Source organism: Sphaeramia orbicularis, chromosome 1 (assembly GCF_902148855.1).
Source record: "Sphaeramia orbicularis chromosome 1, fSphaOr1.1, whole genome shotgun sequence".
NCBI lineage: Eukaryota > Metazoa > Chordata > Actinopteri > Kurtiformes > Apogonidae > Sphaeramia > Sphaeramia orbicularis.
The window spans coordinates 32613999-32628596 of record NC_043957.1 but is presented as its reverse complement, the minus strand read 5'-3'; positions in this window follow the sequence as shown (position 1 = coordinate 32628596).

Here is a 14598-nt window from a genome sequence, read left to right as displayed (position 1 = left end):
TTTCAGAGCAGCTTCAATACACATTCACAGCCAGAGGAAACGAGTAACTGAATACTTGTACTTTTACTGAAGTAAAAACATGAATAACTTAGATGGGCAGTACAACTATGATGATATGTAGCATGAATTTCATCATCATTTTATAAATTTGTTTTGTCTCTAGGGATTATTTTGGTTACATTCTCTGCTGACAGGTGCAAACATGCTGCATATACAGAAACGACTTGCCTGTTAAAAAAATGTGCTGCATATTAGAAACCAAATGCTAGAGGAAAACGCTACAAATACATAAAGTGCTGCAAATATGGAAACATGCTGTAAGAAAAGAGCGCTGCAGAAACTAAAACAAATGCAAGAAGAAAACGCTGTATATCCACTCACACAACAGAAGTGCTCCAGGCCAACAGGGGCAGTGCTGAGTTTTCACCCGAGAAACAACAGCGAGAAGAACTGTTTATTTTATTTTATTTTATTTTATTTTATTTTATTTATTTTTTTATTTTTTAAAATAAATCTTTATTGAAGATATAAATGCATTCAAGACATCGATAGTTTTAAACAAATATCAAGATGTCAAAAAGACAAATTATCCAAATGGATAAATTAACATAATGCAAGGGCTTACAGACGCAAAAAATAATAAGAAAAATAATAATAGATTAAAAATATAAAGATATAGAGAAAGGAAAATACAGCAGAGAGTAAATTCAGTTGATTTTGAAGAATTGTTTATAAATTGTCATGGTTTTTGTACTTTTTTTGTTAGAGACAAATTTTAGTGAGTGGATATATTTTTTCAAATTCAATCATAAAGACTTTAAAGTTTGGGAGTGTTTTGGCATATTTCCTTTTGTGTATGTGGAATTTAGCAAATAAAATTATCAGATTAACTATAAATTCAAGATTTCGTATGTCATGTTCAAAGTATAAAAGTACATTTTGAGTTGTTATAGCTATATTTGTATTACATTTAGATACAATAAGGTTTTCAATTTTGGACCAAATGTTAGAAGAATGCACACAATTAAAGAATAAGTGTAAAGCGGTTTCAAGGAGAACAGTCAAGGTATACATTCTAGCTGTTGTCTGTTTCTTGGGTGAAAACTCAGCACTGCCCCTAGAGGCCTACAGCACTTCTGTTGCGTGAGTGGATATGCAGTGTTTTTGTCTGCTAAAAGACAAAATGAAAAAAAAAAACAAAAACAAAAAAAAACACAAAAGACAAAGGAAACTCAAAAAGTAAACAAAACTGTCAAAAATGAACAAAATTAAAGAAAGAAGAAAAGATAGACAGACAGACAGACAGACAGATAGATAGATAGATAGATAGATAGATAGATAGATAGATAGATAGATAGATAGATAGATAGATAGATAGATAGATAGATAGATAGATAGATAGATAGATAGATAGATAGATAGATATCTTCCTCTTCTTGTATGGTAGACACAACCTGCAGCGACGGAATGATGCTTTAAATGGCATTTTCCACAAACAAAAAAAGGAAACTGCTGAATCCAACTTTGCAGTCTTACTCCTGCAGGACTAAAGACGCAGTTTTTGGTGCCGTTTGCATTATTTGCTTCTAATTTTACAAATAAATAAGGACCCGATTTCAGTTCATTGGTGCTCATTTAAAGGATCTCATCTATGACAAAATATATGTTGTTCTAATCTTGTGTTTCTTTAATAAGATTGTTTATTTCTATATTATTTATTTATTTATTTATTTATTTATTTATTTATTTATTTATTTATTTATTTATTTATCTATCTCCCTCTCTTTGAAAGTAAATTAGGCAAGATCATGATCCAATGTTACAAAGGGGGCCAAGTCTCCGAGGGGCTGTGATCAGTATAATCTGACTATTTTATGACAAAGCTAAATTAGGCTTTCATTTATCCTGTCTGCATGTTGTAAACTGAACAATATGAGTCCATTGTTCCAGCATCATGACAGACAGTTTTGAGAGAAATTGTGGGTTTGCCAGGTCTAGATAAGCAAGCAGGACTGTGGTGAAAACTTCTGGGACCCCTGACAGTGTTTTACAACACCAAACAACATTTTAATCTTTCACATGTCACATCCAGCATCTGGGGTTCCTGAAAGGCTTCACAGCCAAAGAGCCATTAACCAGATGGACATTTATTTATTTAACATTTGAACAGTTTCTGTATGTGATTGGTAATGCTGGAGTAGCCCGTAAATGTCACCCCTTCTGTGACAATAAACTCCAAATGTAACATAGTTTAAAATATGAAGGAAACAAAATGCACATAGTACTAGCAAATACTTTGTACTTAACAATAGAACCATGGATACACCTAAACTGGTGGATGGGGTAAAACTGACACACACAACATTTCTAGTCCGCAAAAATGTTCCCTGTGATTGTATTCAGTAATTCTCATTGAACAGGAATGTGTTGAATCTTAAAATAATTTCCTTTAATCATTACATTTTGGTCATCTGGTTTTATAATTAAAGTATCTGGAAGAATACTTTTCACTCTGCATGTGTCAAATCTACTAAAATGCCTAAAATCTATCTAGTCTATTATTTGATTTTTTTTTTATTTGTGTATTGTTTATTGTTATTATTATTATTTTTTTGTTCCATATGTTTAGTATTATGTCTGTGTCTGAAATAAACTAAACTAAATCTGTTATTTGAAACTGATGCTGAAATCTGAAAGGTTCATGAATCTCTTGCCCTGTCTACACCGATGGTAATATTTCAGAAAATATATTCTTCTCTATGTTTGGGGATCTTGTACACATGTATACAATGTTTTATGTTGCAAAAACAGATATTTTTTAAAACTGTGTGTATCCATGTGGACAGGGATAATGGGGAGATTAGAAAACAACTCCAGTTTATGTATGTCTATTACAGGTTTGTTTAATGAAGCTGCACCTGCAACATCAAATCCATTGTGTATAAACCGGTGTATGTCCTGCAGTAGATCAAGGTTCGCATGGACAGGACTGAACCAACATTATGGACAAATCTACATCATGTCAAGAATACAGTTTAAAGCAGGGGTGTCAAACTCAGATCCTCAAGGGCTGGTATCCTGCATGTTTTAGATGTTTCCCTCTTCCAACACACCTGATTCAAATGATGAGCCTATCATCCAACTCTGCAGAAGCCTGATAACGACCGTCAGGTGTGCTGGAAGAGGGAAACATCTAAAACATGCAGGATACTGGCCCTCGAGGACCGGAGTTTGACACCTGTGGTTTAAAGGGTATCTGTAGTTGAATTGTCATTGCTAGCTATCTCAAAAGATCACGTGTAATACAAGCGGTTTTGTCTGGTAACTTTTGTCATAGCCTGTTGTCAAGTATGTGTGAGTACTAAGTCACTGCGAGTACTAAGTCACAAAATGTTAGTAGCTTAATCATTTGGTTGATGGAAAATATTAATATTAAGGAAGACATAGGCACATGACAACAGGAGGGGATGGCGGTGCATGAATGGATTTACCCCTTCCATGTGTGGTGGTTTTACTGATGTTTCTTATCCTGTGCGAATTGGCCATTAACCCTATAACGCCAAATGTATCATATTTGAAACATGACTTTTGAAGCCTTTTACATGATCAGTGTGATATTTTTTTCTTGAAAAACCTAATGTATTCAATTAGACACATGCAATACACAGATAATCCACCAGGGGGAAGGAATTTGTTCACCAGAGGCCTTTCCAGTGACACTACAAGATTGTCACTAATGAGGAAGGAGGCAGAACTTTGCCAGTTCTGAAAAGGAATTACCAATTTGTTAAACATGTTTGTGTTGTATTAAGTTTTTGTTTGTTCAAAAATAAGAATATTTGAGCATCGAGACCTGATGTATCAAATATGATACAAAATTGAAACTCATACATGGAAATGGATATTCGAAAAAAACATTTTTTGGGGGGTTTTTCAGAAGACCCAATAAAGGCTCCAGTTTCAAAGAACTGGAATTTTCTGTCAGTGATTTAGTGATTAAGGCTTTACAGGGTTAATATTACTGACGTCCAGTGGTAAAGTGGCATTACCCCATGTGCCCATGTAAAACTGACCCAGTCCAAATAGTGCTTGGGACAATGGTGGAATGCTAAACTCACGGCAGGACAAACAAGGGCGAACATGTACTTTCCTCTTAATGTGCTCACTGACTGCTGCTTGTTTACTCACACTCGATCAACCAGAATCAATGACAGGTACTTCACGTACAGCCAGCAATGGCTGCCCCCAAAGGTTCTGTGTGTAATTTGTGTGTAATTCATGTAATAAAACGGTCCAGTGTGGAGCATTTATGCTGTTTTTTTTTTTTTTTACTGAATTTGGACCTCGCTTGCTTATAAGTAAATAGACAAAGCACAATTAATGCCATAAACATGACCAGTACAGGTACATTTTAACAACCCAAACCAACACTTAATGTAAGTTAAATTATAACTTGTCATTGCTGCTCACCTTCAAATCGCATTAAAGCCTCTGTGTCTGCTACATCATCCACATTGTCCACAGTTAGAAGTCCACCTGAAATGAGGGTTTGTCCACACATTTACACCACTTTATCATTTTTGTGTTGTGTCATCAGAAATATTTTTGCAAAAGTGGACAGGATTAAAAAAGCAAAAAAACAGGAATAAAATGTGTTTATATATCTGTTTTGTTTATATATCTGTTTCTTATCCAATGTAAAATATTAAAAAGGACTTGACACAGACAAATACCATTGCTTAAAAAGTTAAAATGTTCAAACATACTGATGGGAAATCAATGTATTTCTGCACAAGTGCATTTTACCCAGCTGGTGTTATAGGCATTAATCCATTTTGTTTTTAAATCTGAATGTATCTTAACTATATTTATCGATACAAAGTGTTGCACAGTTTTGGAAAATCTTATCTAAACAGAGTAATGCACAACTGAAAACCAACAAATTTGACCTGTTGGTGGTTTAAGAGTTGCTGTATCCATGTACTAATCACCTGATCATGAGGATCAAACTGCATCCGTCGTAAGCTTTAATTAACAGTGAAACCAAACATCATCTGGTTTGTCGGTACATTTTAAGAGTTGGTTACACTCTGTAAAGGCCCACCTGCTGCACGTCTGCTCTACACTCTCATTATCATGTCGGACCACAGCAAGAAGGTAGCAAAGACAGATTTCTGCAGGATTAAGTTTGATTGCAGCTGCTGACAGATTCTGTAAAATCCCTCAGTGGGGCGACTCTGGACCAGTTACCGACTGAGCCCACTGTCAGTGTCCCCCACCGAGACTCAGTTAAAGCTGACACGAGCTGCTCCGCTGCAGCGTTCACTCACACTGGACAGGATAGTCCTGCTTTTTACTACTGGGGAAGTCCACCATTCACTCATCTGTTGATAAAATACCATTAAACTTTTTTCTCATATAAAAATTTAATCAAAATGTCACTGTCAATTTGAGGAGGTATTTCAGATATCTGGTTTTGATTACAGGATAGAAGTAAAATATTTGTCTAGTAAAAAGGTTTAAGAATCACACTGTAACATCTGCCGTAGATATTAAAAAATACAAAAAAAAAAAGAAAGAAAAAGATGTCAAGTCATCTGTTCTTTTCCTCACGGTGGCCTAATTCCTGACATGTTTTCACCCCTCACTTCATTTGACAGTGGTCATAGCTGCAGAAGAAACAAAGAAATACTTTCAAGAAAAAGCAGTAAATTTGGAAATGATGATGAGCAACTGTCAACAAATAATGACAGTCACTATTAAAAACCAAAGCGACCCTCTCGCCACAAGTCTCTCTCGAGGGGAAGAGGGAAGCCAAGAATAAATTGCCTGTCTGTAGTCATTTGAATGCAACATTTAGCTGTGATTTATGTGAAGGCAGAAAAGCATTATGAGAAAACATTTTCCAAGTGCAACAGCTTGCAGCAATTTACATTATATGGGGGGAAAACCGCTGAAACAAATATTTGACTGGCCTCCATAATGAAATGGATATATTTATACACATTAAATTGAGTCAAAGGCTCTGTAACGAACGTATGGCTTCACCAAAGACCTTTCTGCGTTCCTGTAGTAAACATTTTACTGATGCTACAGGGGCCTGGAATGAAAGTTATTAGAGCCATAATCCTCCCAGCGGGCCAAGAGATACAAAGATAATCGACATCAAGAGGGAGAAGACATGCTAGAGGGAAATCAGCGCTGTGTTTGTATCTGTTTCAAAAGGAGACATAGAGATTAACAAATTTGATTTCAATTTGACTCAGTTAAAATAAATACAAGCTGAAGCTGATTTGCCTTTGCTGCTTCAATCATTGTGCTGACTGTGTTATTCATGAATCTCCAACTGGGACATAAGGAAACATTAGTATTTAAGATTAATACCATCCTGATATTTAAACACTATGATCAAAAAATATCAGGCCACGGTATCACTGTTTTATTATAGTGCAACAGCTGCATTTAAAAACAAAAGAATATGAGCACATTGTTATTATTATTGAATTCACATGTCATAAGCACCTCTGGGCCTTTCGTGTTCTTTAGTGTAAGCAGGACTCAGTATCAGATGGAGCTGTATGATAAGTAGAGCTATAAAGATACATTTTTATATATATAATAGGAGTTTATGAAATATTTTAAGGAAGATACAGTAGATCATAAACTCCTTAATATGACAAAACCACTCATTGAAATGGGTTGAGAAATATTGTAGTGCTTTTTATCCCGTTTACCTCCTTGTGTGTTTACAGAAAAGTGTTGGTCAGAAACTTTGACGTATCACAGCAACAGAGCGATCACACTTCATTACCACGACATAAACAGCATAAAACTGACCAAGTTAGCATCTATGAATATATGTCTATCTCTGTGTTTCAATGTTCATGCTGCCGTACTATTTAGTATGTTTGTTTTCCAATGCATAACATGTCAAATTCAGTTTGCCAACTATACCAGGATGTAACCCTATTTTGCAGTATTCCAGTATCTCTAGCTATTCCTACCAACAATCCACAGCATATGAGTCTGAAACTGTGAAAGTCCAGTAGGTGGTGGTAAGCGGGCCAAAGTTCAAGGCCCCATGGAGTAGATCCCATACATAACAGTGGTATAGTGTACATTTCATCAATGATATGAAACAGTCCACTTCCTGTCTATATATTGTCAGAAGTTTCAGAACATTATGTGGATGAATGACAGTAATTGAATAAGAACCAAAAAAACCCAAAAACAATATTATCCTAAAATCTCATGATATACTGTATGTGTTACTAACTGCATTTTCCTGCTCGTTTTCATGTTCTTCAGATGAAATGTTTCTATCAGATCTCATGAGAGACAGGCCTCAAACAAAATAAATCCAATACTGACCAATACTGACCTGAGTCCAATACTGACCTGAGTGAGTTTAATCAGTCCACATATATAATCCTTATTCACTTTTCCCATTGGACTAATGCTGCGTTCCAGGCAACCCGTAACTCATGTTTTTCCAACCTTATACCGGTGAAAATGCACTGAAATGGCTGTCAAACCCATGACTTCCTGCCTGAGAACTCATACTAGATCGATATACTCCCATTTCTGAGCTCTGATGTTATGTGGCCCGTGAAACAACAATGGTGGCCCCCATGGATGCCGTGTTTGTGCCAAGTTGTTTTATTAAAATAAGGTACTGCTCTAACGGAATTTATCCACAAATGATCCGCATAATCAATTTCAGTCCATTGAGGACAAGAACAAATTAACACCAAATACATATCCAAATATACAAATAATGTAACATAAAAGGTATAACAGCTTCTCTTGCCTAATGTGCTGTTTTTCCTCCTCTGTTTCTCTCAAATAAGCAAAGAGCAAACATCTTTGGCAATAGAAACGATTGTAAATGAACATAAACTCCGTACGGTCTGCCATGCTGGTTTGTTTACATCAAACTACCACAATTCCTTGCGCTCAGGCAGTTTGGCGTGACTTGACTGGAACGTTACAAAGTTGTGAGTCGTGGTTTGAACTCGTGACTTACGGGCTCAAAAACCTCCCTGAGCGCAGCATAAATTAGGAATCTGCCGCAAGTTTCTGAAAGTCAACCTATTTTTTAAGTGACTTTAGTTGCATGTCCCCATTTTAAGGGTGCTTCTTGCAATACACTTTCTAAGGGTACCTGCATCACATGCTAAAATGTTTATGTTCAGTGTCCAGTTAAAAAGACACACCAGCTGCAAACTGTATTTGCTTTGCACGACACTCACGTTACACAATCTCCCCACTGTTCTGATTTTCTGGTTGCTTGGCAATGCTGCTCTTCAAATCCTTCAGGTCTTTATCTTTATCAATTTTGTCTTTCACATTAAAATAACTGTGGTTGAAGTCAATAGGTCTGGCTCCATGATTAATTTTGTCAAAGGACGCCTGGTTCACATAAATGGTTAGTTGGTGTCTCTATTTGCACTGTGAAAGCTTGGAAAAACTGACCTTGTTGCAAAAAGTAAAACATCACATTTTTTGTCTGTTGTGTGGAGAAGGGGTGGAATTAAATAAGTTATACTTCCTCCCACTCCTTTTCGAATGTGCAACTGATGTCATGTGTATGTATAAGTTTTGTTTTTGTTTTCTTTCATGACTTCTTACTACCTGTTTTAGTTCTAAGGACTAAGTAAGATTACTTTGTCTTGTTGCATATTCGAAACAAACTAAAAAAAATAAATAAATAAATAAATAATAATAATGATAATAATAACGCTAATGACAGCTGTTTGAAGAAAAATAATGCAGATGTGCAAATTAACTCAACTAACTAAGTGGCATTGAACTTCTCCCTAAAAATACTACATTAATATTTTTTCCAGTAGTCATTCCCGTCTCATCCTTTTTATTTGGACCTTCTAATAAATAACCTAGTCCATCTTTATCCCTAAACAGATCTATGGTCAGATAGAAGGTTTTGGATGTTTATGACGGCTCGCTTGTTGGCTTAGTTGGACTTTGGTAGTTTCTTTCTTTCTTTCTTTTTTTTTTTTTTTTTTACAAAACGCATTTTTTCCCGACAAACAGTTCCGCTGTAGTTGTGATTAGTACATTACACAAACAAGAATGTAAAATCACTTTTTAGGTTTGTACTTGATAAGTGTGACCATTTTACCATACTAGTAAGCTATCTTTTAGCGTTAGCTCACCCATGAACCCTTTCACCCAGCTGTGATGCATCATACTCCCTCAACTCCACCCTTTTTGTCCAAATATGGTCACTTTATTCACTTAGTTTGAACCAGAAAAATCACAAACTAAGGGCTTCAACGGGACAATTGAGAAAACATAGGGTGACAGTTTAATGGTTGATCATCACCCTGCTAATTATCTGAGTAATTAGAGTAGTGACACCTCAGTGCTCCCTATTTTCTCACTGTTAATGCCTGGTTGTATGGAGAAGGCTTTGAAAGAGCTTAATACAAAACAAAACTGAACAAATAGTCAAAATTTTCAGGGTGTTGATGAGCTCACAGTTCCTCCGGCCCTGTTTATTAGGAAGAGAGTTAAGCACACTGTGGGTTACAGTCAAATTTCCAGTATGAGTCATCTTTAGCTGTATGTGTCATTGTTTTTAAATAAAAAGCCTCAATAAGTTGCAGATGAATGAAATGGCTGTGTGGTTATGTTGTTGCTATGTCTAGCGAATAATGTAGTATAAATGAAGCCACACGCATACACAAAATGAGTACATGCATACACAACACTCGCGTATGCACAGAGAAGTGTGTGAGAGCCCTTCATGCACAGGCAAAAAGACATGAATGCAACACCCTAATTAATATGTCACAGAGAAAATATTTTAATGACTTACAAATGGGGGTGACTGCAGACTGCCCTGTGCCATTTATTTACAGTGAGGCTGAGACTTACTGGCATGAGGCAGCACATACAGCAAATTCTTAGACATCTAAATTAGAGGGGGCCCGAGTGTCGTGGCTTCAGATACATGTGCGTAACCCCTGTGGTCTTCTAGCCCCCTCCTTTAAGTTTGCATCTTCCCTAATCAGTGCCAAATGGAGATTTTTTTTCCTCCTTCCAAGTTTGGGCAACATGGCCAGAAAGCGGAAGGAAGTCATCGTATTCAATGAGAGCCTTCCATTTTTATTTTTTACAACCGCGTCACATTCTGCCCCCTCCTCCCCACATAAACGCAGCGACTCTTACAATTACCAACGCTTTCATGTGTCCCAGTCAGCGGTCGCTGAGGAAGGAGGGCCAATTGCTTATAATTAAGAGGTATTTGTTTGGGAGCTGCAGGGTGCTAAATTCTTCATACACATGGCATTTTTTTGTCGCATTGGCAGCACTGCAGGACAAAATCCCCAATGGAAATAGCATGCAAAAAGTAAGCCCAAGATTTTTCTAAACACACACAAGCTGCCCGATTAAAAGATATCAACATAATTATATGTATTCATTACATTATCATAACTGTAAAACTAACTTGAAATGAAAGTAGGCGTTATCAGCATGTTTGCTGTGCTCAAGAAAAAAAAAATCTGCTGTCAGAGGTGTTGTTTAAAGTGAACATGATGGCTCAAAACTGCCTCACTGCAGTTTTAATCTAATTTACACCTAATGCCACAGTAAAAGAATTCCACACTTTGCTCAGCATATGCTAGTGATTATTAATTAGCTTTTTTTTTGCCTGCATTTAGGTAATACGAGAGAAAACCAGTAAAATTGAAAGCCCTCATACCCAAGGCAAATGCCTACCATTAAAATTTACTACGTGTTTGTTTTGCAGTAGGTTTTTAGCATTTGGCTGATACAACAACTTGGCGGGGACAGGCTTGGAGCAGCGATAGATAAACAGAGCTGCAGCGAGTCAGAGTGAAGCAAAGTAAAGGAAACAGAGCTTATTGTCGTTATGTCTGTGAACTACAAGAAAGAAAAGGGAAATCAGAAATCAGTCCATTAGAGGAATCATTTCACATTTTTACCTGTGGACATGCAACACACACTGAAATGGAACTCTGCGTTTAACCCATCACAAGCTGAACATGCCGGAACATAAAACACACTGCAGATGAGGAGCAGTGGGCTGTCATGTCAGGTGCCCAGGGAGTAAACTAGGGGTTAGACCAGCAAACTGCACCTGTAGCAATTTATATATGATAAAATATATGGGTTTACCTTACCCACAATGGGTGACAGAGGAGAAGACAATTATTTGGTCGCAGACATACTAAAAATAAGCAGTAATTTTGAAGAGCATAATGCAGTTTATTAATATTCTAATGTTTTTGTCATTCTATTCTGTAAATATTGCTAATTGTACTTTAGATGATGCTCATGGTGCAGCTGTGGCTGCAGTAAAAGAAGACCTATTGAACTGTGTTCAGCAGAACACTACTGCTTAGGTGTGAAATACATGGGCCTCCACTGTTACATACTAGAAACATATTTATATGCAACCTCTAAGATTAATTTTATTCAATTTCCTGAGGGCTCTGCCCAAAGGATCAATAAAGTTCTATCTAATCTAATCTAATCTAATCTAATCTAATCTAATCTAATCTAATCTAATCTAATCTAATCCATACATTGATTCCATAGAAATTTTTTTAACCATATCTAATGTAATCTATAAGATCTGATGATGGTTGACATTTGTATTGTTTTAGAAAGGTCTTATGAAGAGTATAAAAGCACATATGTTGTGCCATAGTTTATTATTGTCCAAAGTTGACCTTAAATAGAGAATGCAGCAGGAGACAAACCCTTAACAAACAGCACACTCATTTGTAGGAAACGACTGAGCCTTTTTTTATTTGCTGATATCTGGTATTTGTGATGCTTTTTTGTAACCTGCGGGAAAGTCAGGTATTAAGAGATTTAATATGACATTGTTATTTTTGGGATTTACCCACAATATATAAAGTACTAGATTCTGTTGGTTCAGTTATTCCTCAATAAACTATTGGGTTTTTATTTCAAGCACATGATCTGAGAGTCGTGCAGGAAAAGCGCTGCCGTGTCAACCTGCTCCAGGGGACAAACAGGGGGTCACTTCTTCTCTGCTCATCTCCGGGGGCGACCGGCCATTTAGCTGATCAACAGAGAAGACATGTATGCCTCCATCGAGACCCACACAAACACACTCTGCTGTCCAACACACTTGATTCCTTTTCTCTGCCTGGCATTATTGTGTGTGTGTGTGAGTGTGTGTGTGTGTGTGTGTGTGTGTACGTGGGGGTATTACTACCATAGCACTGTCATTTGGCCCTGCTGACATGGCAGAAAAGCGTCTGGGTCACAGAGTCAGTTGGCACCAGAGCTAATGGGCCTGGCCTCAGTGTGTGTGTGTGTGTGTGTGAGGGTGTGTGTGTGTGTGTGTGCGTGCGTGTGCATGTATGTGTGTGTATGTGTGTGTGAGTGTCTCCCAGGCCCCCCAGCTCTGCCCCGTCCACAATGAGCCATGCTCTGAAACGTGGAGCCGCATGATGACAGGCCGATCGGCAGGACACAATGCGCTGTAATTTGTGAGGGGCCATGCCGCGAGAGGAATGATGGGTAATTAAGAAGAAGACACTGAGAGACACGGCGGGGGCTCAGTGACAGGCGACAGGCCATTGGCTGTGTGTACCGACAAGCCAACAAACCCGTCTCTGGTTCTCCTATGACAGCCCAGTGCCCTGCTCCATCTCACATAAACACACCGACCAACTGCATCCCACATAATGTCTCTAAATGTGTTTGTTTGGAGCATCACAGAAAGTAAAAATGAACTCCCTTTAAGTATATTTACTGGATTTTTTTTTTTTTTTTGTTAGCATTTCCAGATAGTTGTAAGGTATCTGTGTGAAACATTTATTTTTCTATTTTTTTTATATCTGTTATTTCTATTAGGTTACATTTTACATTTAACAGAACTATTACTTTAATTTTGATGCATTTCATGGTAATTTTTGTTTTCCATAACTGCCTCCACACATCAGCACTAATTTCAATATATACTGATGAGACAATAACACATAAAAGATGACTCTTTGGTGCAGCCGGTGGTGCAAACAACACACTATGAATATAACAAGATGAAATTATATAAAAGTTGTAACAAGACAGCAAAGATGAAAGAGAGAGAAACTGAACTGCCGAGTGAATGCATTATAATTCAAGTTCTGTTGCTAACACTGAAAACTGATTTGCTTGTAGCGGTGAATTTAATATGAATTATTTTCAGTTTGGTTTTTTTTTTTTTTTTTTTATCTTAGAATTGTTTAGTAGTCTTTGCTCTCTGCTAGTCATCGTGTTAAAATTATGTACATTTCATTTATATTTGTGCAGAACCATGATGACAGATATGCCTTGCATGCATTTCTTAACATTTTACTGCAGTAAAAAAGTTAAACCAATACTTTCAAAACTGTCTTCTCTCACACAAATATCCTCCCTTGTACTTGAGTAAACCATGTGTACCTTTACCTGATCTGGTACTACCTGTTATAACTGTATTTATTTAACCTTAACTCCATCATAATTACATGGTTACAAAGGTAATCGCTGAACATTGTTGGTAAATATGTAAATAATAAATTTAATAGACTGATAGGGATGAACAGCCAGACAATAATAGTGTTAAATAGTATTAAATATGACCAACAGAAGCAATGGCAAAACATCTAATGTAGAAGTAATGCAAGGCACAGGGGACTTCATCGTATTTATTATTATGACTTATTATTATGACTTACATAAAAACTTTGAAAAAAAAAAAAGTGGCTAGAGCATTGGATATAGACCTATTCTGTTAATGCAAAAACGTGCAACCTTGTCTTCAAAAATGTGATATTATTCGGATTGACATTCTGATGCATGGATTTCATCAAAGTTGCAAAAAAACAGCCAAATTGGTCCATCCAAAATGAATTAGGCAATTTTCAAGTGGCTACCATTCCCACACAATTAATCCTAAATTGATTCTGTCAATACGACAAATGTGTGGCCCCACCCAAAGATTATATATGTGACACATCGTAACGATATCTCGTATGGTTTTCGCACAAGAACACAATACGCCCAACCCCATTCACATTAGCTGGGTCTCCATTACCTGAGAAATGCACAAAATGTTATTTGCGCAATAGAAAACTGCTAATGGAAGCACCAAAATGTCAGAAAAAAGTTTTTACACTCTCATGAGGTGGTTTTGATGTTTTGATGTAGAAGTATAGTGCAAAGTGTAATAGAAACACCTTTTGCACATTTTCACACATCTGTGTATGGTGGTTTTGCTCAGACCAAATGTCTCACCTATGACCCTGTACTCAGAACAGGTGCTATTTTGTTTTGGGCAAGAGCCAATCACTTTTTTGTAGGAACTGCTTCCTGAGGGCATGACAAGTCTGGTGCCACGAGAGGTTAAATAACATCACACAATTCATTAAACGTAGCCTGGGTCATTCGGAAATTCTGGATCCACTACTCATTGGTGAATTCCTGATGCACAATTGTCTCCCAGAAATCCATTCTGCCTGGCCGCTGCCATAAATAAGGACTTTTCCTTGGTGCGATTATATGTTCCCTTCTTCTTTTGTTTCAGACAGTCACTGCAATGGCAATAGA